We start from the raw sequence: 25,252 nt of genomic DNA on the forward strand, positions 1-25,252 counted from the left end.
CAATGGCGTGTGTTTCTGTGATGATCGCTGTGTGAGTACTAATGTAATGACCTGGCCATTTCAGTGTGAGAATAGAAAGAATGGATTATTGTAATCTGGGGTTGCTAGTACTGGTGCACTGCTGATTGCTATTTTAAGATCCTCAAAGCATTCTGCCATCTCTTCTGTCCATTCAAGTGTGCCTTTATAATTTCTCTGAGTCCTTAAGTGCCTGCAGTAAAGGTCTGACATATGTTGAGTAATCAAATACCCATGTGCAGCAATAATTGCACAGGCCTAGGAATTGCTGCGTTTCTGTGATTTTCTTTTGGCTGTGGTGTGTTCATCACTGCAGTCGCTCTGTCTGGACTTTTCTTTCTTCCTGCTGAGGATATAATCTGAGCTAAGCACACCACTTTCTTCTGGCAGTATTGTAGTTTGTCTTTGTCCACCTTATACCCTTTGTCTGCATGTATTGTCAGGAGTTGTACTGTGTATTTTCTGTTGTTTTCTTCTGTGGTGCTGCATACTAATAGGTCATATTTGCATTGTAGAACTGCACTAGCCATGATGATGTCCCCTAAATTCATCTGAAGCACCCTGTTAAAAACACTGTGGGATTTGCAATCAAGTGTGTTGGAATCCCTTTCTGTGATACGAAAACGCAGTCAAATATTTGGAGTCTGGATGTAGTGGTATTGTGAAGAGTGCATTCTTGAGATCTATCACAGATAAGTAAAATGCATCAGTGGGTATATTACACAATATGGATGAAGGGATTAGCACTAGTGGATATTCTACTTCCACTATGTCATTCAAAGGGCATAGATCCTGAATGAATCTCCATGATGTTACCTTTGCTTTCTTCAGGGGATATATATCCATGTTGCATGGAGAGTCTAAAGGTACTATTTGCCTTGGTCAAGCAGTGGACAAATGTTTGATACTTGAAAGCCCCCAAGATATGGACTAACGTGGTGGTAATGAGAGTGAATAGAGAGAAGTGTGTCCACAGGCAGGCTGACTCTAATCTTGCAACAATTCCAGCAGGTACAAACATCTAGTTTCAAGGGTATTATTCAGAAGGCAACTGTTAACCTTTAGATGGCTGCATAGTCCTTATGACAATATAATGCTATTATGCAAGTGCCCTTGAATACATTTGCAGCCACTGTCTTGTTAACTGGCCCAACCATGTCCCAACGAGCTATTGTGTCATGAACCGTCATCTACGTCCTTTCTGGACCTCCTGGTCCCTGACTCGCAGGGGTTTGCATGCAGTTATCCTTCCAACATGGCCGCCCGGAACGGAATGCTCTGGATCAGTCTATGCGTTCCACGCTGCTCATCCTACAAAAGAGAAACGCCCCCGCGGATCTGCGCGTCTCAACGCTACCGCTACCTGTAGTCGGACGTGCTTAGCCGGAGTTCGATCGGGGCTCTCGCTTGATTCCTTTTTCGCAGTTCCTTGAATCCCCTCCTGTTCCCTTCCCTCTCCAATCTCCTGGAAAACCTTCCACGCTCGAGTCACAGTCCTCCGTGCCTCAGAGCGTACCTTATTTTCTTCCTGGAATTACCCTGGACTTTGTGAACGCTCCTGGAAACTGAACCGCTACTCTCACGCTGGAAGCTGAAGAGCGGCGTTCGGGTCTATACAAATCCTGGACCGTAAAGAAGAAGAAAAATCCCGGACCGTAAAGAAGAAGAAATCCCAGAAGGTCGCAAGTACACAACAGAAACAGGTGAGAAGGGGAGAGACTTTTGACAGATTGAGATGCCTTAAAAATGAAACAGATTCAGAGATGGAAGCCGCCGTTCAAGACCTCATGCAAGGCATGCAGGAATTAACAACGGAGGTACAGAACCTCAAGGCAGAGAACGCAGCATTAAAACAGCTAGTTCTATCATGTGATTCCGCAACCAAAGAAAATGTAATATTTGGAGGAATAGTGGACAAGTATGACGGTTCTTCCAAGACTCTGCGCGCCTTCCTTGATTCGTGTTTAGTTCACTTCACTTTCAAGCCCTACTACTTCACCACTCCTAGAGCAAAGGTGGGTTTTATGATCTCACACCTCACTGGAAATGCATTGACTTGGGCAACCCCCCTAGTCAATACAAGTGGCGCACTCCTGGATGACAATGATGGCTTTGTGAGAGCCCTTAAGAAAATGTTTGATCGCCCAGAGCAGGTGTATAGTGCTCAAGAGAGACTACTCAAGTTTCAACAAGGGTCCGAGGATATGCTCACCTATGTTACTCGTTTCAAACAACTTGTGAAAGAAGCAGACTGGTCTCCAGAAGCTAGTTTTACACTCTTCCGAAGGGGGCTGAACGAAGAAATAAAAGATGAGCTCGCTAGGGTGGCCCGCCCAAGCTCCTTCCAGGCTCTTATGGATCTATCCTTACAGATAGATTTCCGAATCCAAGAAAGAAGAGCAGAGAAGAGGAAGTCTAAGGCAAGATTCCAAAAGACCATCACGGAACATGCCCCTAGAGCAGAGTCTACTGTTCCTTCTACCCCGGACCCAGAACCTATGCAACTAGGAGCCTTTCGTGGACCCATTACCCCTCAAGAAAGGATACGACGAATCCATACTGGTCTGTGCATGTATAGCGCCTCTGATAAATATCTTGTGAGAGAATGTCCCATTGCTCCTCCATGGCGTTCGGGAAACGCCAGCTCCCAATCCTAGATAGAGCACAGTGTCGGGAGAGAGATGTTTGCTCCATATCAATTCCATCCTTGAACTCTCCTGGACAAAATAACCTTGTGGTTCTTCAGGCCCTACTATCGCCTTCCAAGACAGAATCCTACCGCATCCTGGCATTGGTTGACTGCGGAGCTATGGGCGTATTTCTAGATCAAGATTGGGTGACTGCTCATAACATTCCACATGAAAGCCGAGTTACAATGCAACCAGTAGAGGCAATTGATGGAAGGCCTCTTTCCTCAGGACCCATTACCCTTGAGAATAAAGAGATTCTACTTTCTATCAATCACCATCAAGCGAGAATCAAATGTGACCTCATTAAATCAGCCCATTATCCGATGGTTCTTGGAATGCCCTGGCTGCAGATGCACAATCCTTACATCAACTGGGCAGCCGGCTCACAGTTTCTTGGATCTGAATATTGTATGGCTCACTGCCTATCTCTGGATACCTTACCAAAGCCTTCTAGAGACTTTCAAGAGAACCAACAAAGTCCACTCACCGTTTCTAACATCATCCAGATTCCCAGGGCCTACCAAGCCTTTTCTGATGTTTTTTCGTCCGCGATAGTTCAAGCTCTCCCTCCTCACAGCCCAGAGGATTGCGCCACCGATACCGAACCCACAGCTGTGATTCCTTTCGGCAGAATGTTTATATTATCTGAACCTGAAAAGAAGGCCCTCCGAGAATACCTGGATACTAACCTGGAAAATGGCACCATACGCCCATCCAAATCTCCAGCGGGTGCTTCATTGTTCTTTGTTCCAAAGAAAGATACCAAAGAACTCAGACCATGACTGGACTACCGTAGTCAAAATCAGTGCACTCTCAAGGACCATTATCCTCTACCCCTCATCTCGGATATCCTGGAAGCAGTCAGAGGTGCAGTAATCTTCACAAAATTAGACCTAAGGGGTGCTTACCATCTCATTCGTATAAAGGAAGGTGACAAATGGAAAAAAGCCTTTAGAACTCCCTTCGGCCATTTTGAATATCTGGTCATGCCCTTTGGACTTGCTAATGCCCCAGCAGTTTTTCAACGTTTCATGGATAGGGTGTTCTTGGACATGCTGTTACTCTTCATTATCGTCTACCTGGATGACATCTTGATCTACTCAAAGGACCTTCTAAGGCATGAAGAGCATGTTAAGGCATTTTTTACAACGATTACGTGAACACAAACTCCTAGCTAAACCCGAGAAATGCCTGTTTCACGTCACTTCTGTTCATTACCTAGGATTTGTCCTTAGTCCAGAAGGAATTGGAATGGATCCTTCAAAGGTAAAGGCCATACTATCTTGGCCGGCTCCCACATCCGTGAAACAGATTCAATCTTTCCTGGGACTTGCCAATTTTTACAGAAAGTTCATACCGTCCTTCTCTGAAATTGTACAACTGATCATTGCTCTCTTGAAGAAAGATGCTCCATTTCTCTGGTCTACAGATCAAGACAAGGCATTCCAACGATTAAAGACAGAGTTTACTCAAGCCCCCATCCTGGCTCAACCCGATATTAACCGGCCATGCCTAGTGGAGACGGATGCATGCAATTACGCCATAGGAGCAGTATTAAAACAGGAATTTGAGGACAAATTGGAACACCCCATTGCTTACCTTTCACGAACCCTGACGCCCAGTGAGACTCATTATTCCGTCTTGGAAAAGGAACTGCTAGCCATCCGCCAGACCTTCACAGAATGGCAACATCTACTCCTGGGAGCTAGGCATCCAGTCCCGGTCCGTACGGACCGTCGAAATATTCAAGTTCTACAATCTTTGGAGTGTAGGAACAGTCGTCAGGCCTGTTGGGTCTTCTTCTTTGCCCAGTATCAGTTCCACATCCATCATGTCCCTGGATCACAAAACATAATTGCCAATGCCCTTTCCAGACGTCCTGACTATTAAAACTCTGAGGATCGGACCTTTCCAAAGATGTTTCCTCACACGATCTTTGTTGCCCAAGCACTCACCCTCCTGGAGAATATCCAAGGGCAAACTCGACTTTCGGACCTCTGGAAGGAGCACAAGCGAAATAACAGATGGAATCTCACAGCTAAGGACGGGTATCTATTCAAAGATAATCGCTTAGTCATTCCCACTCCGGGACTGAGACAAAGGATCACAAGTCTATGTCATGATACCTTACATTCGGGACATTGTGGGATAACCAACAGCCTCCATCTAGTACAAAGACAGTTTTGGTGGCCCAAGATGAAGGATGATATTAGGATCCACGTCCAAACATGCACAGTTTGCAATCAGAACAAACACGATAATAAGAAGCCAGTCGGACTCCTACTCCAACCAGCAATACCAACAAGACCCTGGGAATTCAAGGATTCCATCCATCTGTCCTACCCTCCGTACTCCCACATCCTACTCCAGTACCTGCAGTAGACTCCTGGATCGAAAACCTCATCACAGTACATAAGGAGGTTAAGGAACATCTAGAACAGGCCCGAGAAGATGTCAAACGTTATGCTGACTCTAAAAGGTCCCTTTTCCATACAAGAAATCATCAACCCAGTGGCCTTTCGACTTCGGTTACCTGAATATTGGAAAAGAATCCTTCCAGTATTTCACACTTCTCTGTTAAAACCATACATTCAGTCATCCCGAATAATTCCTAGATCTACCGCTGTTATTGTAAATGATCAACTGGAATACGAGGTTTCCAGGATTTGTGACTCAAGATATCGACATGGTCAACTACAATATCTGGTTGAGTGGAAAGGGTACCCTTCCAGTGAGCGTACCTGGGAACCCGTGTCAAACATGAATGCTCCCAGATTGGTTCGACGATTTCATCTAATCCATCCGGGCAAACCCGGAGGAGCTGGTTTCCAGAGGAGGCATACTGTCATGAACCGTTGTCTACGTCCTTTCTGGACCTCCTGGTCCCTGACTCGCAGGGGTTTGCATGCAGTTATCCTTCGAACATGGCCGCCCGGAACGGAATGCTCCAGATCAGTCTATGCGTTCCACGCTGCTCATCCTACAATAGAGACACACCCCCACGGCTCTGCCCGTCTCAACGCTACCGCTACCTGTAGTCGGATGTGCTTAGCCAGAGTTCGATCGAGGCTTTAGCTTGATTCCTTGTTCCCAGTTCCTTGAATCCCCTCCTGTTCCCTTCCCTCTCCAATCTCCTGGAAAACATTCCACGCTCGAGTCACGGTCCTCCGTGCCTCCGAGCGTACCTTATTTTCTTCCTGGAATTACCCTGGACTTTGTGAACGCTCCTGGAAACTTAACCGCTACTCTCACGCTGGACGCCGAAGAGCGGCGTTTGGGTCTATACAAATCCCGGACCGTAAAGAAGAAGAAATCCCAGAAGGTCGCAAGTACACAACAGAAACAGGTGAGAAGGGGAGAGACTTGTGACAATTTGTTTCTGAGTGGGTTGTGTTATAGGGAGTCTGCATTTACCACTCATGCTTCGATGATGGATCTTCATGTTTATAGTGATCAAATGTGGTGCAAACAGGTCAGCAATGCCATTCTGCTCATGGTACATCTCCAAGGTCCTTCATAATTGACCTGCATAAAGAAGTGAAGGGGATGCACAAGTGACTACTTTTGCATGCAAGGCAAATAAATAATTGTATCTCAAACTTTCAGTTGGAAGTAATATTACAAGGGAATTTCTCTGATTTTGAGGTATTGTTGGAACCTCTGATCCTGAGTATTTTCACAAGTAGACATTTAAATATACTGAACGAGGTAAAGACCTCAAACCCTAGAAGGAGGTGGTCAATAGAATCAGGTTCTATTTGAAATCAACCTTGTTTTAGCAATAGCATCCTACTAATAACAAGCCCTTTGATCTTGACCTTTATTTTGATGCTGATTCTGTGTTTGTCAAAGCATCCAAAAAAGAAGCAAAATTATTCTCAGTAATGTACTTCGGGCCTCATTATGAGGTAGGCAGAATTTTGTAAAGTAAATCCTCCCAAAAATAGCCCTGGGCAATTACTGTTGCAGTCACTTGGTGGGGCGGAGTTTCTGCCTGATTACAAGTGGTGTAAACAGTGTAATTACTCATTTATTTTGGGTCTATTGGACCCAATCAGGCTTTTTTTGTGGAATTACTGCAGCAGAATTACCGCTGAGATGATACTGCCAATTCTGCCAATTTTGGGGCGTTGAGTTTGAAGATTTACCTCTAGGGTTTTTCTGAAGGTAAATCCTCCACTCAAAACCAAAAATCATACTTTGGCATAAAGGTGGAAATGGCAGTAACTCAGTTACTGCCAATTTTACGACTTACAGCCTAACTCATAATGAGGCCGTATCATTTGAATACATTTTTCATAGTTGCTTAGCAAAATACCCAGCACTCTCTCTCAGCTGTCATCTCTCCTCTCTTTCAATGAAAGAAATATATGCTCATATAAAAAGAGCATACCCGCAGACACAATGGTCCATTCTGGAAGTGTACTGAAAAGAGCACTAAACACAATAGGGACTGCTACAAAAATAGCACCCACAAGTAATGTATCTACAAATACCTACAAAAAGTTGGTAAATACTATCAATTTAGTAGTGAAAGGGGGTGCACATATGATAATTAGAAGCCATTCAAGAAAATCATGTTTAGGTCAGTACTGCAATCAATGCACAACACATTAGTCAATTCAACTAAAAGATGGAGGAATTCACATACTATCAAAGTTGATGGTAAGGAGATTATTAACTCATTTGCATTGAGTTCTTACATATCCAACACATGCGGTGGGTTCCTCATGGAGTCCTGCTCATTGTGTATATTCTGCAGTTTCATTTTTGTGTCGCATTGTTTTATTAGGCGTCATATTGCCAATAGGATGTTTCAAAGCTCAAAGAGGAAATTGCGAGATGCGTGAGCCAGTGGCAACGCACAACAGAAGAGAAAAAGGAGTAGGTAGCTAGAGGAAATATAGTGCAGTATTCATTCATGTATCCAGAAATGGACATTGGAAGAGATTGGATTTGAATGACCAGGTCTGGGCAAGAGGTACTGCCCAGGGAGAAAGTAAGTTCGAATTGAGAGTTTGATACGGCTGTTGGTTTTCTCTTGACATTATTCCTGTGGGAAAGATGTCTTTAGTAACCGGCCCTTACAATTCCTTCTTTATGTACTTGAGGTTGTTTATGTTTTCTGTCATAATACCTTTAGCGTGTTGTGTTAGAAGTGGGGACTGTTGCTGTTACGGGGCAGCCTCTGAGATGTTTTTTTTTTCAGAATGCAGCAAGAGCTAACACATTTTCTCACTTAAATGCAAATGTGCTTCCCAGTGGATAGGTTGATAGGTAATGACAACAGCTGAGAGGCATTTAGGTTCCAATGAGCTCTGGAATCCCTGTACAATGCATTCAGATTTGAAGTGCATTCTGGACTCTATGGGCAGCTGCTGCAGACCTCTGAGGCCAGAACAAAAATAGGCCTGTCTTTGAAAACAAGAATCATCTTGGAAGCTTGAATCCGAATGAGTTGCAGTTTCAACATTGACTTCTTCATAGGAATCTGCTGTTACAGTACTTAAGCTGGCAGAGGACTTGCTCTGATGTCAAATCGACAAAAATGTTGTGCCATCAAACAGAACAGTATAATTTTCATGAATAGGTGCAGTTGAAAGAGTGATTTTATGGTCATATTGTTTATTTGGGGCATGGTTTCCCAGCTGTTTTTCACTCTTTGGGGATGGGAGTTGGGCTGCCTATTCAGTCAGGATGTTTGCAAGGGAGGGTAGCAGAGGCAGGGTATCGGAACAAGGTTTTTAAAAATGTCCCCACATTGAAACACAGATTATTATCAATCCTCCAGACTTCCAAGACTTGAAGGCCTTTGTTGATAGTGGGGATTTTTGGGCTGACTTTTGTTCGAAGGAAACTTCTGCATATCAACAAATAAGTTGCATTTTAGGGAGAATTGTTATATATGTGCTGCTAATGTTACAATGAAAAAAGCCATTCAAAATGCAAAGCAAGAGGGTACTATGGGTGACATTTCGGGATATAAACCTCATCCAATCACCTCTTAAGACATGGAGACAAACCTTTAATGCTGTGCTGTTTGTTCCAATAAGGTTTCTGAGTGTTCTGAGCAAGGTTTAGTAGTATAGCATATTGTACTCAGCCAGGAGGTCCATAAAGATGGGAACTAGTGGGTTGCTTGTGTCCAGTAATGTGGTTATGCATTCCCTCATGCGCAAGAGTGTAATTGTTGTGCTCCAGTGTGTTTTAAGACCTGATCAGCTTGGTCAAAAGTACAGATAATATATGTGTAACTAAATGTACGCTCAACTGATATATTTGTATACTGATAAATGGCTAATCGCCTTTGGCATAGGGATTGCTATCAAATTGACTTCTTAAAAAAGAAAACAAACATGCACATAACTTAAAAAGCTAAACTAAGAGTGATCATTCAGCTAGAACAAAAAGAGTCCATTTGAAATAGGGTGAGTACTTTTTTCAGCAATTGGAGTGAAATGGCAAACATTGTGGAAAAGTCTGTTTATAGGCACTAAGAAAAATCTATCATTAAGAACTTAGGTAGGAGAGAATTTTAGTATGGAAACTAAAAAAATCAAATAAAAAGTATGCTCACCAATGTAAGGGTTCAAGGTAGCACAATAATGGTTAAACCATGAAATATAATCAAAAACATGTTCAATTAATATCAGAAAGTACTGTATAGGTGGAGGGCATTTTGCCATCTACAGAATACTTCAGCAAGCTTTTATTATGCCTGAACCACCCTTCAAATAACTAAGGAAACGTAAGTGGGGCAGGGTTGGAGCGGGGATTGGGTATGTGGAAATGGTGGGTAGGGGGAAGAGGACACAGCGAGAACACACTTACATGATTCCCGGTGAGGGAAAATGATGGCCTCCCGCTCTGAGGCTGCCAACCCCCCCCTTGCCTGGTACTAAAGAAAACAATAGTTAGTGATTGAACATCTGTGTGGTAAAATATGAAAAGGGTCTGGTATCATTGCAGGTGATGTAGATAAGGTATGTAGGTCTTTTATAATAATGTATCACACAATTTTGAAATACCACACTCCTGGCATGGGATCTACATAAAGATAATTCCAAAATATGACAAAAATCCACATTCAATTCAGTCTTATTGTCTAGTATATTTCATTAACTCAAATTTGATACAAAAAATATTGGCAAATCGAATCAACAAAGTTTTGCAAAATATTGACCCAAAAAAAAACACGTTTCTTTGCGATAAATAATTCTGCAATGAGACAGCACCCCTAAACATTAGATGTTAATAGGTTTTGTAGCATTGTGATGGTTATTTTAAACTTACAGAAATACTAAGCAAATGTGTAAATTGTCAAAATGAAGTTCACACTGTGTGACAACCTTCACCCCTGCGGCCAAGGTGTTGGTAACAGCTTATGTTCACTAAGATGTGATAATGATAAGGTAAAATCATCTTGGGTCATTTTTTGGGCTGAATTGTAGCATCATAATTAAAAGGTTAAGCTTGTATTATTTGTTATTGATGGCTAAATTTACAAAGATGAAGCTTTTGACAACAGGAGATATTAATTGAGGAAAGATTTAAGAAAGGGAAAATGGAGGTTACTAAAATGAGGGCAATGTTGGCTGGTGAATTTCTTTATTGGAAGAGCACAAATATTTCCCACAAGTATGCCAGTGTGAGTGAGCAAAGGGAACCCGAAACAACCAAGCGTGGTGTTCCCATTAGACATTTCTTTTTTTTAATAGTGGTTTAAAACGGTGCGTTTTACTGCACACTTTAATTGAACAATTGGGTAAAAAGCCAGACATTTTGAAATTGGTTTTGTAAGATAACTCATCAAGAATTCAAGTCCCCAACAGTGGACAGTGGCATTTCCCAATGCATTTTCATCATTATACCTTTGCCCACAATATATGCCAGTATAAAAACAATTTCACACTGGTTGTGCAAATACATTTCCCTGATGGCTGCACCGACATATGCCAGTGTTCCCATAAAGGAACATACTCATGTTTGCTCTGTGCCTAACGCAGTAATGATACCATATGAAAACATCACCACACTGGGTCTGCCAATATATGGCATTATCCCCATGTAAGAACATGCTACTGTTGGTTTTGCTATTAGACATACCATGCTACAATATGAAAACAGGTCCAAACTTGCTGCACCAAAATGCCAGTCTAGCCATGTAATAACACTTATTATATCTGCTGTATTATTGATGGCGATTAAAAAATGCCATGCCAAAGAAATAGCTAGACTGGCTGCATCAAAATGCCAGTCTAGCTGGATAATAATGCCTATCATACTTGCTTTATTAAAGATGCCCAGAAAAAATAGAATGCCACAGTATCTAATGGCTATAATGGCTGTTCCAAAATTCAAACCAAGCCACTTAATATTGCATATCATGCTGCTTTATCACAGATGCCCAATACAACATGTCATTCTACGTAAGAAATGGCTAGACTGGCTGTACTAAATTGCTAGTCTAGCTGTATAAGTACACTTATCATGCTTGCTTTATCAAAGATGCCCAGTAAAACATTGTTGTGCCATAATAAGAAATGGCTAGACTGGCTGCACCAAAATGCCAGTCAAGCCAAGTCATAACACATATGATTCTTGCTTTGTCAATGGCATTTTTTACAAGCCATCTATGACAGATGAACAGTAAAAAATGTCAATGTTGCCAAAACCCTCCCGCTAACCCCCATCCCCCACCCACCAAAATTAGCTCCCCAGGATCAAGCAAAAAACACAAGGGCACACACATTCGCTTGCCCATTTACATGCAGAATGCACTCACTCATTCACAGGCACAACCATACACCAAGAACTCGCTCATTGACATGTTTACTCATCATCATCATACATTCACTCATTACACAAGCATACACGCATACATTAACAAACAAACTTTAAATTCATTCATATTTTCTGCCACTGTGCTGATGCTTCTCACTTTGGTGCCTTTCTGGAAGCGATTAAGCCACTGCACAGCATGAAACAGGACCCAGGAAGCAAAGTCTTCTTCTTGGTTCCTGCACATGCACACAGGAGACGGAGCACTCCATTCAAGGTGCTGCAATCTGTGTGTATATGCGTGCAAGCACAGGAGTGAACTCTCGTAGATACAAATGTGCAGTTCTCCATCCTGCATCTCCAATGGGCCTTGGAAGACTGGGGAAGCAAAACACCCCCGGTCTTACATATTCCATTGGACAAATTGTCAAAGTGAAACCAAAACCAGCCGAGGTAGCACTCAGTGTTTACACTGGGCTGGCTCGTCGGCTCCTTCATAATGGTCAAGGGTTTTGGTGAGTCGTTCCCCCTCATCCATTATGGATGAGCTGTCAATGCATGAAGGATAAATCAGATGAAATAATAGGGTTATGAAATCTTATTTTAGTATGTTTTAAACCGTATTCTCTTTCTCTGTGGAGTGGAGCGCATCCCGCACATACGGATCCCCGTCAGGTTCATTTATATGGCACTGTTAGGATTAAAGAAACAGGAATTAGATGTACACTTGTGAACAAGTTTTCCAAGACTGCAAAATGGATTGATGATGACACAATTTCAACATGATCATGAAGGGTCCATGACAGCGAGACCTATTTTCTTTCTGAAGTAAGCATATATAAACATGTTCTTTGTCTGATTTCTAAAATGCTATGGATTAGTTATTAGTTTTGCTGCATACATTTCTTATTATGCTTCCAGAGTCAAATTCGTGGTAGATTTTAAATAATAGGTTAACATGGTGCATTTTACAGCTCACTTTAAGTGAAAAATTGGTTACACGCCAGATAGTTTGCGATTGCTTTCAGAAACCAGTGTTCGTTGTTCTGCGACATTTCTGTGTATTTATGGCACGACTTTGTGTTTTGCAGGTTTAAATCATTATATATTGCTGAATGTCTAATTTTTCCTATTTAATATTTCATTTTATGCCACATGACCTCTTTTGCAGTTGGCAGAATTGCGTTGCAGTTGAAATTTTAAAAAGGAACACTGAAAACATACTGTTCCGACTTTGTATGCAATGTTGTTTTCCTACATATTGAAATTCAAAAATATGTTTCAGTGGGAACACAGGTTTTCATTACTTGTTGCTTAAGTGCATCTGCAGCATTTTGTTCATGCGGCTTGTTATTATCTACAGGACAAAAACATGTGTATTTTCTGCTCTATGTGGCCACTCATCTTTGGACGTTAGCCCTTTCTAATTTTAAATACAGATATGACGGCTGTCAGCCTCATTCAGTGGATAATATACTGTTTATAAATCGTAATCTTAATTCAATTTCAATTAAGGAAGATCTGCGCTTCCCTTTTCTGTGCTCCTCTCCCGACGTGGTGTGCTGCAGCCAGTCCAAGACCAGGGTTTTGAGAAATGGGGGCCTCAGATTGGTGTGCTTTTGCGCCTGCCTACGGTTAGTGTGTTTACATCACCATTAACTGATTTAACTGCAACTTTAAAGGATGCTACTATCACCTACATGTATGTCTCAGGGTCCCACCATGTCTGTATCAATAGTTTTAAATTGTATTGTTATCACTGTTATTCATCGTAATGTCACACTCTATAAGAAATGTTTATAAGCTGTCTGCAACCTCACCATGATACCTTTGGGTCTGGGCGTGTAACACATGTAATAAATAAATAAAAATAAATAAATGGTGAATAGTTTTCATATTCCCATCAGGAATATATACAGAGTCACTGTTGGGGTGGTGGGGCAGGGCAAGGGCACCAATAGTGAATCCGTCTTAGCTTGTGTTACTGCATACACTATTAGCATTCATCTGATTGGCTTTGGCCTCCTTAAGGATTTCAGGCAGGGATTCGCTGATGTGTCGTCGTGATGGCAGAGTGCAGGCAGACAATGAGATATTGCTATTGGATAGTTTGGCCAATGGCAAAGGGGAAGGAGCAGAATGATGCCCCAGACTTTACAAACGGTCACAAGCTAACCTAATGCAACAGAGGCTGCAAAAAAGGACCATTTGGGATCTGGGGTGTAGGGCAAAGTGGATATGTAAGAATGGCCTCGAAAATCTTTATTGGCTGTGTTTAATCCTCTTAGGAAGTATCTTTCTCCTTCAGGAGCAATACAGTGATCAGTTTATCGCAGGGCTTTATTATGAAATGTCCAAAAATATCTCAAAACAAATTCTAATGTGAATATGCCACTGTGTACCAATGAATCTACTCCCAGAGATAGGTGGGCATTTCTTTGGGCTACCATTTGTTGTTTTATGATGCCACATATTTTATTAATGCAATGCTCATTTATGCAAATCATCCCTAGCAGTGTGTGCCTGAATGAGGACATTATAGAGCCTACAGTGATGGTGAGGGGTGAGAGAGGGATAACCCCTCTCACTGGTCCTCTCTTATCTCTCTTATATGGAAAGAAACTCACATTATCCATCTATGTATACTAGATACCCCATGCGCTCTATATTTTTACCATTGAGATGCTTCCCCCTTGAGACACCAAGCTTAACATACTGACTGTCTGCATGATTACCAAGGATTTTGGGAGAATTGCTTGTTATATTTGGAAAAAGGCAACCCCCAGACTCTACCACTTAAAGAATGTATCAGTCAATCTATGAATGTACGTTTGAAGCGCATTTTAGTGTAATCTTCTATGCCCTGTGAATGCTGATGAATAAGAGGGTTCCCCAGCTTTCTTCATCTCTTTTTTGCAGGAATTGTAAAGCAAACAATAGTACAACTGACGATATAATAGCTACATGTAATTCATTCTATTCATTTAACATACAGCAGATTAGAACAGATCAACGCAACGTTTAGTCTAGTAGTCTCACCCTCTAACAATTACACTCCCCTTTTATAGCAATAAATGTCATACCATTGCTGGGCTGAGAACACATCAGCAATCCATTCAGAAAAAAACAATCTAAGACAAAAAATGGAATATTTCTAAATAACAGGTCAGTAAATGTTAATTAAAGCAACACCCACCACCCCACTAACTACCTGGAATTCAACAACTTGTGTGATTTGCTGTCTGTTTATAACTGGAATTCTGACCCCACCAATATTGGGGGCCACACTCCGGATGCCACACTGTACTCACCACTTGTACATCTGTCTTACATCCCGGCTAGTCTTCTTTTTTGATTTGACCAGAATATCCTTCAGTCGCCATCTGCAAGAATTGTGAAAATGTTCCCACTCACACAGCACGCGTGGTCATAATGCCATTAGACTAATGCAGTGTCTAACTCTGCCATGTGTTCAGTCCTAATTGTCAACACCTGACCTCCCAAATCCCTCCTCTCTGACTTGTATTAGGAGCACAGGCGAACTGGGGGCACCCTTTCCCTAGATATCCATTCAAAATCCATGCCTCCCTAAAAAGTCAATCTGTGGATACATTCAGGGGTAGATATGCTAAAGAGAACTGTTGAGTGCTGCTTGCATGCAACCAGTGCCAAGACAATGACAATGCTTGCCTGTGACATGGAAACTGGTTCTGTGATAAAGAACACTGGGGATAAAGGATACACTCCTTCATGTCTGCATTGCTCTCACCTCCATGCCATCTACTGAGCTATTTCATATTTAAAAGGTTCTCTAATATCCTGACGAATGTTCTGCATCCACAATAGCCTCTTCAGCGATGATGGATTCCCCCTTTTGCTTCTTTTCTCTTTTTTTTGTGGAGAAGATAGATATGTCAAATCTACCTGTCCCTGACTTGACAAGGTCTTCTTCTCCCATTGTCCTTGACCTTAGGATGCATGCCTCCCTATCTGGATGCAGGTCTATCTACGAATCAGATCTTATGTTGATGGTTAAGAACGTGAGAGCCTCCTCTGAACAGATTCATCTTTGTCCTGCTAAAACCCTGAAGGATATTATTGTCAACCTTGCACAAGTCCTAACTTCCCTAGCTAACAGTTCCCTGAAAACTGGGGTCTTCCCTCACTTTTTGAAGAAAACCTGCATCTCGCCTTTTCTTAGGAATGTCATTGATGATCCTAACATACCTGAAGAATATTGCCCTCTTGATAATACTCACTCTATTAGCAAAATCACTGAAACCGTGGCAACTTAGCAATTGCTTGCGTTGGATGAGTCGCACACGCTTCTGCATTAACATCGGTTAGCGTCATAGCGTCAGACAGCACGTGTCTCTCCCCAATCATGTCAGAGTCGATCTCACCACACCTACCCCATGCAAACACTGCACTCCAGTGACAGTGTCATGCACATGACAATAGACCGCCCTAATCCACATCACCTTCTAGTCCACCTACTAAGCATCACCTATTAATATTTATTTTATTTAGGGTAGTTATTATGTGCAAACCTAGCTTTATGAGGTGAAAAGTGCTTACAACATATGCCAAAAATGTGACAGCCCCTCTACTAAGAATAAACATAGCAAGACACCTATTGCATAGAATATATGGAGCCCACTGAGGAATGTCTTCCATCATTTTACAGCTAAGTGTGCATTAAAAGATTTAGTATATATGTTTCGAAAGCCTTCTGGTTCAGCATTGAAATGCTAGGCAATTCTCCTCTTAACATGAGCTACAAAAACAGTCCCAGACATGTGATTCTGCCTGTTGAGCATCTTAAGGTGCAGCTTCTCTCTTGGTGCAAAGATCGTGGAATCCAGGTCTGGATAGCCCTTACCAAAACCCAAGGCATTTTAACACTTACCACACATGAGAGCTCCTTTACTGAGAATTAACAAGGCCAAATTACACAATCTATTATATGAGATGGTGGATGCTCTTAGAAGCGAGGAAATCATGTTTTATCTCACTGTGGCTTGCCTCATTACATATATTATCATCCTATCATTTAAGGCCTCAGCAAATAGTTTGCACAGACAGTGGAGAAATCTGAAGTGCTGATAGGTCAGTGGAACTGAAACAAGTGGGAGGGAGTAAGGGTCAGTGGTTAGAAGGCATGCCAGCCTGAGATGTATATTATGAGCAGTGAAGAAGGTGCTACATGAACAGGGGGGTCTTCAACATCTTCCCTTTCCTCTGCGATGTCAAGCTCCCCTACCAGAATTGCGAAGCTAATGCTGATCAATGCCCACTCAGACATAAACATTGCAGACATCATCACAGCTAACTACCTAGACACTGTAACCTGGCAGACACCCATATCTATTCACATCCAATGAATACAACATTTATTTTGGGCATATGCCTCAAAGGACTGGTAGATGACTCACCATCGACCACATGTCATCCTGACCCTGCACCTTACTGGAAATAGCTGACATCAGCCCCTCTAAGGTATTCTCCTGCTGCTTCTCCCTCTCTCACACAGACAATGTCACTGACAACTTCATCTACAGACCACCAAACACAAGCCTTATCTTCAATTTAACCATCCAGGTAATCACAATGTCTCTCCCGCATATGAACAACATCTTCCTTAAGGACTTAACAGATTCAGGCAGCACTCCTACAAGACCATGGAGGAGGTGTTACTTAATGTACTGGATACACTTAACACAAGGGCGGACTGGCTTATAGGAAACTCTGGAGATTTCCCAGTAGGCCTCTGCACCCTGGGCCTCGTTTGTGTGATACTTCCACATTTGCTCAAAGGAAAAGCATTGGACTTGCTGAAAATATGTAATATGGGGTCACTTTATACATTATTTCCAGGGCCTCTTTTTGTTCCTAGTAATTATTTCCAGGGCCTCTTTTGGTTCCCAGTCCACCCCTGACTGAACCAGACCCAGTTCACAACAAAGGTGACATACTGGATTACATCATCACTTCTTTATCCACTGATCTCCTCTTCATATGTATGTCACCCAGTCAAACATGCCCAATCCAAGCCAATTAAGGTACACAATTTCATATGTCCCATGCCCAAACCTCCCCAATTACACTCAATTACAATTCACTGCCCTTACCAACTTCCTCATTCTAAGATCAGCAGAATCATCCAAAACATTAATGATAACACCAAAGCAGGCCATGCACTGCTTATCCCACCATGAATTTTAAAGAAGCACGCAGTTCTGAATATATATACCCTCCACCCATCCTAACAATCGACATTGCAAGCCTTAGGCGTGGCATTTTCATCACACCACTCATAACTGGTCAAATACACGCACAGATATAAAAAAAATCAATACTTAAACCCTAATGACTTCAGTAACTGCCACCTGATCACAGAATTTTATTTCCTCAGTGAAATCTTGAAAGAGCTGCAGCCAGACATAAAGCACAGGCCAACTCCAAAGACCTACCCAAGTTTTCATACTCAGATGTAGCAAGGGGAAGGCTACCATCCAGGTGATAGGTGTTGGACTTTGCATTCTCTGCAACAACATACCTGCTTCCTTGTACTCTCTGCATCTTCCAACTCTGTGCAACATGACATCATCAAAATAATGCACACCAGCACAGGAATCAGAGAAAATGACCTCTTCTGGTTCACCTCCTACTTAGAAGACCTCCGTCAGCACCTCTACACATCACATATAGAGCCCTGCAGCAATAACATCTCTTACCCATCTTCAACCTCACAATGGGGTTCATGGGAACACTCCTTGCTAGACTCAACATCTATGTCACCAGTTGCAGATGATACACATGTCTACTTGAAAAAGGTCATCCATCGAACACATCGAACAACTCAAGGTCTGCCTCTACCAGATTCAGACCAACACCTTTGTCAAACTGAACACTCCTCACCAACAACACTGAACACCACCTCTTCCATTCAGGTATTCTGACACAACCTGAACCACCCTCCAGCTGACAGATTGTGCCAAGTCTCTGGAACTCCACATAGAGAACCACACTTCCTTGAAAACCTGTTTATGAATTCTCTTGAACCACAACTGCAAGAGGAGACTGGGAAATTCTGAAACCTGGGAGAGGCATACGTAAGTGAATCCCTACCATGCTCTGCCATTTTCATCTCAGCAGTTAGTAAAAATCACCAAAACATAGGCCTCGCAAAGACATCAAGAGAGAGGACCACAGTCCATGCAGAAACCCCAGAGAAGCAAACACATATCACCTTAAAGGCAGTGAGAGAAAGAAACAGTCACAGCATAATCAGGACTGGGTTCATGGTTCCATTCGCTGAGTGGGAGTCCACCTCTAAAGACATCAGCGAGACAACGCTTAGCATGCATCCCAAACTAGGTTGTGGAGAAGGTCTTAGGCAGTGTGGACAGAGAAAGGAGTGAGGCACTCATGCTTGGCATGTGATTACAGGCCACCCACACACTAACCTCCAGATGATGAGAGAGGACATTCAGTTGACAGCAAGCCAGGGAGTGGAATGCTTACCCAGGATTCTGCCACGTTTCCTCTGCCTGAATTGTAAATGGTGCACCCAAGAAAGGGCTGGGCTTAAACATCACACAACCTGCTTCGCCTGGAGCTTTGGAGGGGGCATACCAACAAGGGAAGGACCTGTGTCCATGAGACCAAGGCCACTTATAACCCACAAATTCAGGAAAAGAACAGGTAAGTGTAACAGAACAATTCTAGCTTCAATTACCCTCTTATGAACAATCAACAGGTGGCAGAAATAGCAGTGTTGAGGAGAGCACAGCCTTTCTGTGTAGTGAGATAGTAAGAAGAGCAGGAGGAACAGTAATAGCAGTAGGGCAGGTGCTCTGGTTTTTAGACCAGAATGCCCACTTGGAATTTGAGCTGGTGAAAAAGAGATTGCTGTTTGCAGGAAGCACCACAGTGAAGAGGGTAGCTTAAGATGTCAGGATAGACCAGGAGGGTTAATTAGAACCATGGCACAAAGTCTGGCAGAGGATAAATAGAGATTATTAGAGGAGTTGGTGAAGTGAGCCTTTGATAATATATCCCCTAGAGTTCCTGATGAGGGAGAGGGATGTGCTACCTGCTAAGGTTTGCAGAGGAAGCTGAATGTTAAATACCCAGGAAGGAAAGTGAGTTCAGAGGGAAGGGTTTGAAGCTCAGCACCACCCGAGGGCCATATAGTCAGCACCCAGGTGTGTGGAAGAAATTTATTCCAACTATTTCCAGTGACCATCTCACCATGTCCAACATTTAGACAGTGAGTAATGACCATAGTGCTGAAGGGCTCAATCCCACCATTGATAAAAGAAGGGTTCCTTGACATCATAGTCCCGGAAACTGTGAGTACATTGGTTGATTATTGTTCTGGGTGTGATCAATTTGGAGCTTTTCTTTCAAAAATAGGGTATGGACTTTTTAATTTTTACAATGGGTCCTTCTGGAGCTGGTGATGCACTGCATTGCTTTTCCTGTCCTGACCATGTTTGTCATCATAGAGTGTCCGGCTTTTAGTTAGACCTACAATGTGCTCCCCAACCTCTCAAGTCCTTAACAAAACAGTGGAACTGACCTCTGGTATTTGTGCCTGCTCTGGACTCCTTTGTGAAAACACAAATAATCACAAATTTCAGTTATCATGGTTCCAAATATGGCGACTGTTCAAGATTAAGTACTTCCCAGAAGACACCAGCATTATATTGACTGTACAAGGAATGGTCCTATCCCACCTGAATGGAGAACCTGCCCACATCCCCGCCCTAGAGCTCTGCGAGAGAGTAGCAGAGACCGTGGAAGCAGGAAAGGCACATCAAGGAAAGAAATTAAACCGACCAGAGCTGCCGCCTGAGTGCAGATGCGAAACACTCATACTTGGGCACTCTGAAAACTTGCAAAAAGATTTTCTTGAATGTCAAACATTTTGGAAACAGTCATATAAGCAGTTTTGAATGTTGACGCACATGCTTAGAATGTTGAACTGAATTGAAAGTGGTTTCAAGGGTGAAAAAGAGTAGTTTTGAATACAAGTGAACTGAAAGCATTATTGAATACTGTGCAGAATTAAAGCAACATGGAAGTATGACTGAATACGCATTTCTGAATGTCATACAGAGACAAAGCAATTAATGAGCATGTTTTGAATGGAATAAAAGCAATATTGTGCAAGTGGCAAATATCACAGAGTGAATTGAATGAAATACAAGTGTTGGCAAAACAAGCAACATCCCAAGAAGGGTCTGGGAAGAGAAATAAATATTGACACTAGCCAAGTGGTCAAGGAACTACATGTTAAGAAGAAATCTGTATTGGCACGAGCCAGAGAGGTATCAAAAGTGTCACCAAATAATGGTGACCAAGCTAGCCATGATAAGGTGTTGGAAGAAAAACAATCCTGAGACAAGAAATACTTTTCACTGTGAAGGGAAAGCAGTAGACAATTGTTACTAAAGCAGATGGAAAAGGGTTATCGGTTACGTGACCTGTAATGGGTAGACCAAGTGGTCTGTCAACTGTGCCTAGACTAAGGGAACCCATGCATGGGAGCAGTTTTATAGAACAAGATCCAAGAAAGAGGTATCAGTTGTGTGACCTGTGATGGGTGGACCATATGGTCCGACAACAGCACCTAGACCAAGTACCCTGCATGAAAAGCAAATGAAAGGAGGAATCAAGAATGTTAATATCAAAAGGAGGAAGTCAATGAAAATATACATGTAAAAAATGTGTGTCGTAACAGGTGAGCATTGGTCAACCAGGGACAATTATCCATGGTAAGAGGGTTGGAGAAGATCCCAATTCTTTGAGAGCTATTTTGTTTTGAACTTTGAATATTCTATCTTGGACTTGGGGGGGGGTACCCCAAGACTTTGTGGAACTGTCTTGAACTTGAGGAAGGGAGCCCCAAGAGTTGTGTGGGACTGCTTTGCAGTTGGCAAGAGGAACTGAAAAGTACACCAGCAGCTGGAAGAAGCTCAGAACTTTGTTTGGAACACTACTTCTTTTATTGCTGACACAGACACACTTGTAAGTTGAACTCTTGGACTCAGACTTTCCTTAGTTTCTTTAGGTAGGGAAATCTCACCTTATCTTACGGCAAGCTAGGCCTGTATCCATCCTTACATTTAAGTTAAATAAAAATAAGTTTATATCAACTTTGAATCTGTTGTCTGTGTCCTGCCTCATGATGCCTTCCAAGGAGATAATTGTTAACTATAATGGCTACCCCTATAATCATGCATCACCTTAAAAACTAGCTGTATCATATACAAAGGGTTCAGCATGACTACTCCCTTGTTCTTACTAGACAAATTCACAATCTCTGCAAGTAGTGTGCCAGCAGACATTAGGACCTAGCCATACGAATAGAAGAAATGCAACAGAGAAAGTAATAGGAAATAAGGATTCCTAATCTATGATCCAACTTTGGAACCTCTACCCGTGAACATCAGACCTGGCTCCACTCTCTTTCAATGTGGTCAATAAATCTAGAGTATGCTCTTTAAGGATCCTCACATCCCATACAATATAATCCCAACCCTAGCCCATCCTACCTAGTATCTACTATGACAACTACCCTTTACAGCCCATCCCAAGTTTCAACACCCAGATTCCTTTCAGCACTGTTACCTGTTACCCCAAACTGCAATGGACAAATAAAAAGACATCCAGGTAAGATAGCTCAGGGGATTTAGTGCTCTGTGCTACGATCTGTGTGTGATCAGTAGATTGCTGGTTCTAATCCCAGCAAGGACAACTCAGCCTTTCATCTTTCCAAGGTCGATACATGAGTGCCAACTTCTGTTGGGTGATATTGAATGTAAATATGTTCTATGTAAAATGCTTTGGCGAAAGGGCTATATAAATAACACATCATTATCATCATGCACCCCAACCACACCACTACCAATGATGACCGATCCATCATTTTGAAACTGTACTCCCTTCCAGTGGAATAGCACAAAATGTGGGAGCACCCCTGCAAGCCATGCTGAGTGTTAGGAGACTATTCCTAAAGTCCATTTGAGATAAGACTTCATAAAACTATCCCAATGATATACAGGCCCTCTTAGTATCAGTCTGTACTACTCATGGATCCTTGTAAGAGTGGCAGAGCAGTCAGGCTTATCATAAGAGGAAGATGTGAGCTGTAAGTACACTGAACCCAATGCAATTCAAAAAAACACTTACGCCAATAAATGTATATAATATTTATATATGTGTATATATATTACATTTACACAAGAGGTGTTATAAAATACTTAGCAAATTAAATCAAAGAACATAGACATGTTTTAACATTTTTATAGTGTTTGAAACTAATGACAGTTCTCCCGTATTAGCGGTAATACTGCGCACTTGCGCACAAAGATATACAATAATTGTATTTAGTTAGCAAAACCACATAAGATAAAGTCTTTTGGGAAGGAAAACAGCTAGTTAAAAATACAGTAGCAGAGCATAAGGTTTTAGAGACGGTTTTGGAGCAAACTAATGCTTTTAAAGTCCAATTCCTAACTAGCAGAAAAGGTCAGTTTGGAGAGGTCTTAAAGTCTTACGAAGTAGGAAAACAGCAAAAGTTCCTGAAGATACATCTAGTCTCTACGAAAGGATACTTGAAGACTCAACACAACTCTGGTGACCCTGTTAAAGGACTCTCAAAAGGGACACAAGCTGGCAGCTTGGGTCAGAGGTAAGAGTGGACACCCTGGACATCTCTTTGTGCACTCCAATGCTCTGGAGCGACTTCTCAGTTTAAGGTAAGCAATAAATGTTCATCCCACAGTACCTTAGGTTAGAAATATTAATGGCTGAAGGGGCGCTAGTGAGCCCGGCTAATATGGCCGCAGGCCTGTAAAGCTCCAGAGCACCCCAGTATATCCAGACAGTATCCAGCTGCATCCTGCTTGCCGCAGTCACAATCCTCGACTCATCCTCGACTCATCAGCTTGTATACCCACTGGGAGACACTTGGAGAAGTTTAGTGTGGCTGCATGGGCTCCCACCCGAGAAAGCCATGGTCCAGTTTATGGCCTGGTGAGGGCCCTGATCGTGGCGATCTGAGCGAGGCTGGAGCTGGAGGTTGCAGCGTGCTGGCCGAGTGGAGATGCCTGCACCACCCATATAACTGTAAACAGCAGAGCAGGCTGGCCGGGTGGAGACACCTGCACGACTCATGCACTGTATATGTGTGCACTACTATATGCACTAGAGAGCCAGGGTACTGGTGAGTGGTAGCCCAGCCATGTGGGTGGCTGCTGTCTGTGCGCCACAGCAGAGCAGCCTTTGACCACCCTGTGGGGACGTACGGGGGACAACCAGCACTGTATTGCCAGTGGGTGTGGGAGCGAGCCCTCATTGGGGTGCGCATCGCCGCTCCCAAGGATATCGATCTCAGAGAGGAGGAGCTGCTGGAAGGATGACTATGCCTGCAGCAGCTCGCTCAGGCAAGGGTAGAGGAAAGGAGACACAGAGTGGTGGAAAGCCTCACTCGGACTGCCTGTGAAGTGGTGGGGTGTGGGGGTACTAATTCCGCTGTGCCTGTAGTGAGACGGTACTTGGGAGTGAGGATTTCTCGCTGATATTCATTGTGGAGAGGATCAACCGAATCCCCAGCTGGAGGAAACCGATTTCTGGGGCACCAGCTTGGCCAATAACAGCTTGGATGTTGAACTACCGTGATAGAGGCTTGGCCTTATGGAAAACACAAGAAAAGGTATCACTGCTCTATTTAATGTAGGGGTGCCGAGGCAGCTGGGTGCTAGTGTGTCCTCATGTGAAAGCATTTGTTAATTCGTAAGTTGGAGAGGGGTGGGGGTAACTGGCAGGTTGGGGTTGCTGGTGGGGGTGGGAGGGATGTATGGGGGTTGGAGAGGGGTTGTTGCAGAAACTGGTGAGTTGAGGGTGTTTGTGGGGGAACTGAGGGGTGGCAGAGGGTTGGAGGGGGTTAGGGGGAGAATGGTGGTTCTGGGGATCGCTCTCACTGGAAAACTACATAAGCCTTTTTACTATTGGTCTGGATGATACAGATATACTAGACATATAAAGAGACATCCAGCAATTTTTGTGAGCAAGGTGCAGATGTATGGCTGCAGCACTTAAGTGTATGATATGGAATATTAGAAGTTTAAATTGCCCATCTAAGTCACGCAGGTTATTGTTATATATGCAACACCATCAGGTCAATATAGCGCACCTTCAGGAAACATATCTGACACCGCCAGGGGATGCAAGATTTGGGCAGAGGTGGGGTTGTCATCACTACTTTTCCTCGTACTCCTCCTATTGAAGGGGGGTTTGCATACTGGTGCAAAGCTCAGTCACGTTTTACCTCATTTAGATGTTTAAAGACCGGAGGGATGAGCAATGATGGTCTTGGGAACTGTACATGGCCATGCAACTACCTTAATCAATTACTATGGCCCCAATCAGGACTCAGTGGAAACACTGGAGTTAATAGCCCAGCAACTAGGTGAGCGCACACCTGGGATACTTATGTGGTCAGGGGACTTTAATGCAGTGCTGGATCCCTTGACAAGACTGGTGGGTTCATAGGCCACTGCTCAAGTCAACCTTTAAACTATGTGACCTATGCTGGGCCTGGTAGTTAATTGGTATTTGGAGAGCTAGACATGAGGGTGAGGGTGGCATCATGTTTTACTCCATGGTACGCCAATCAGCATCACGTTTGGACTATTTTCTGATTTCAGACCCAATGGCAGGCTGTGTGACTAAGGTCACAATATTGGCGC

General features: G+C 42.9%; 1 protein-coding gene across 1 annotated transcript in view; it reads right to left on the reverse strand.

Moving 5' to 3' along the window:
- The window catches only part of LOC138535309 (retinoic acid receptor RXR-gamma-like), a 1,109,202-nt gene that overhangs the window by 608,855 nt on the left and 475,095 nt on the right, over positions 1–25,252 (reverse strand). The gene's annotated exons all lie outside the window — the stretch shown is intronic.

Source organism: Ambystoma mexicanum, chromosome 1q, assembly GCF_040938575.1.
Source record: "Ambystoma mexicanum isolate Mex_15411 chromosome 1q, UKY_AmexF1_1, whole genome shotgun sequence".
NCBI classification, from domain to species: Eukaryota; Metazoa; Chordata; class Amphibia; order Caudata; family Ambystomatidae; genus Ambystoma; species Ambystoma mexicanum.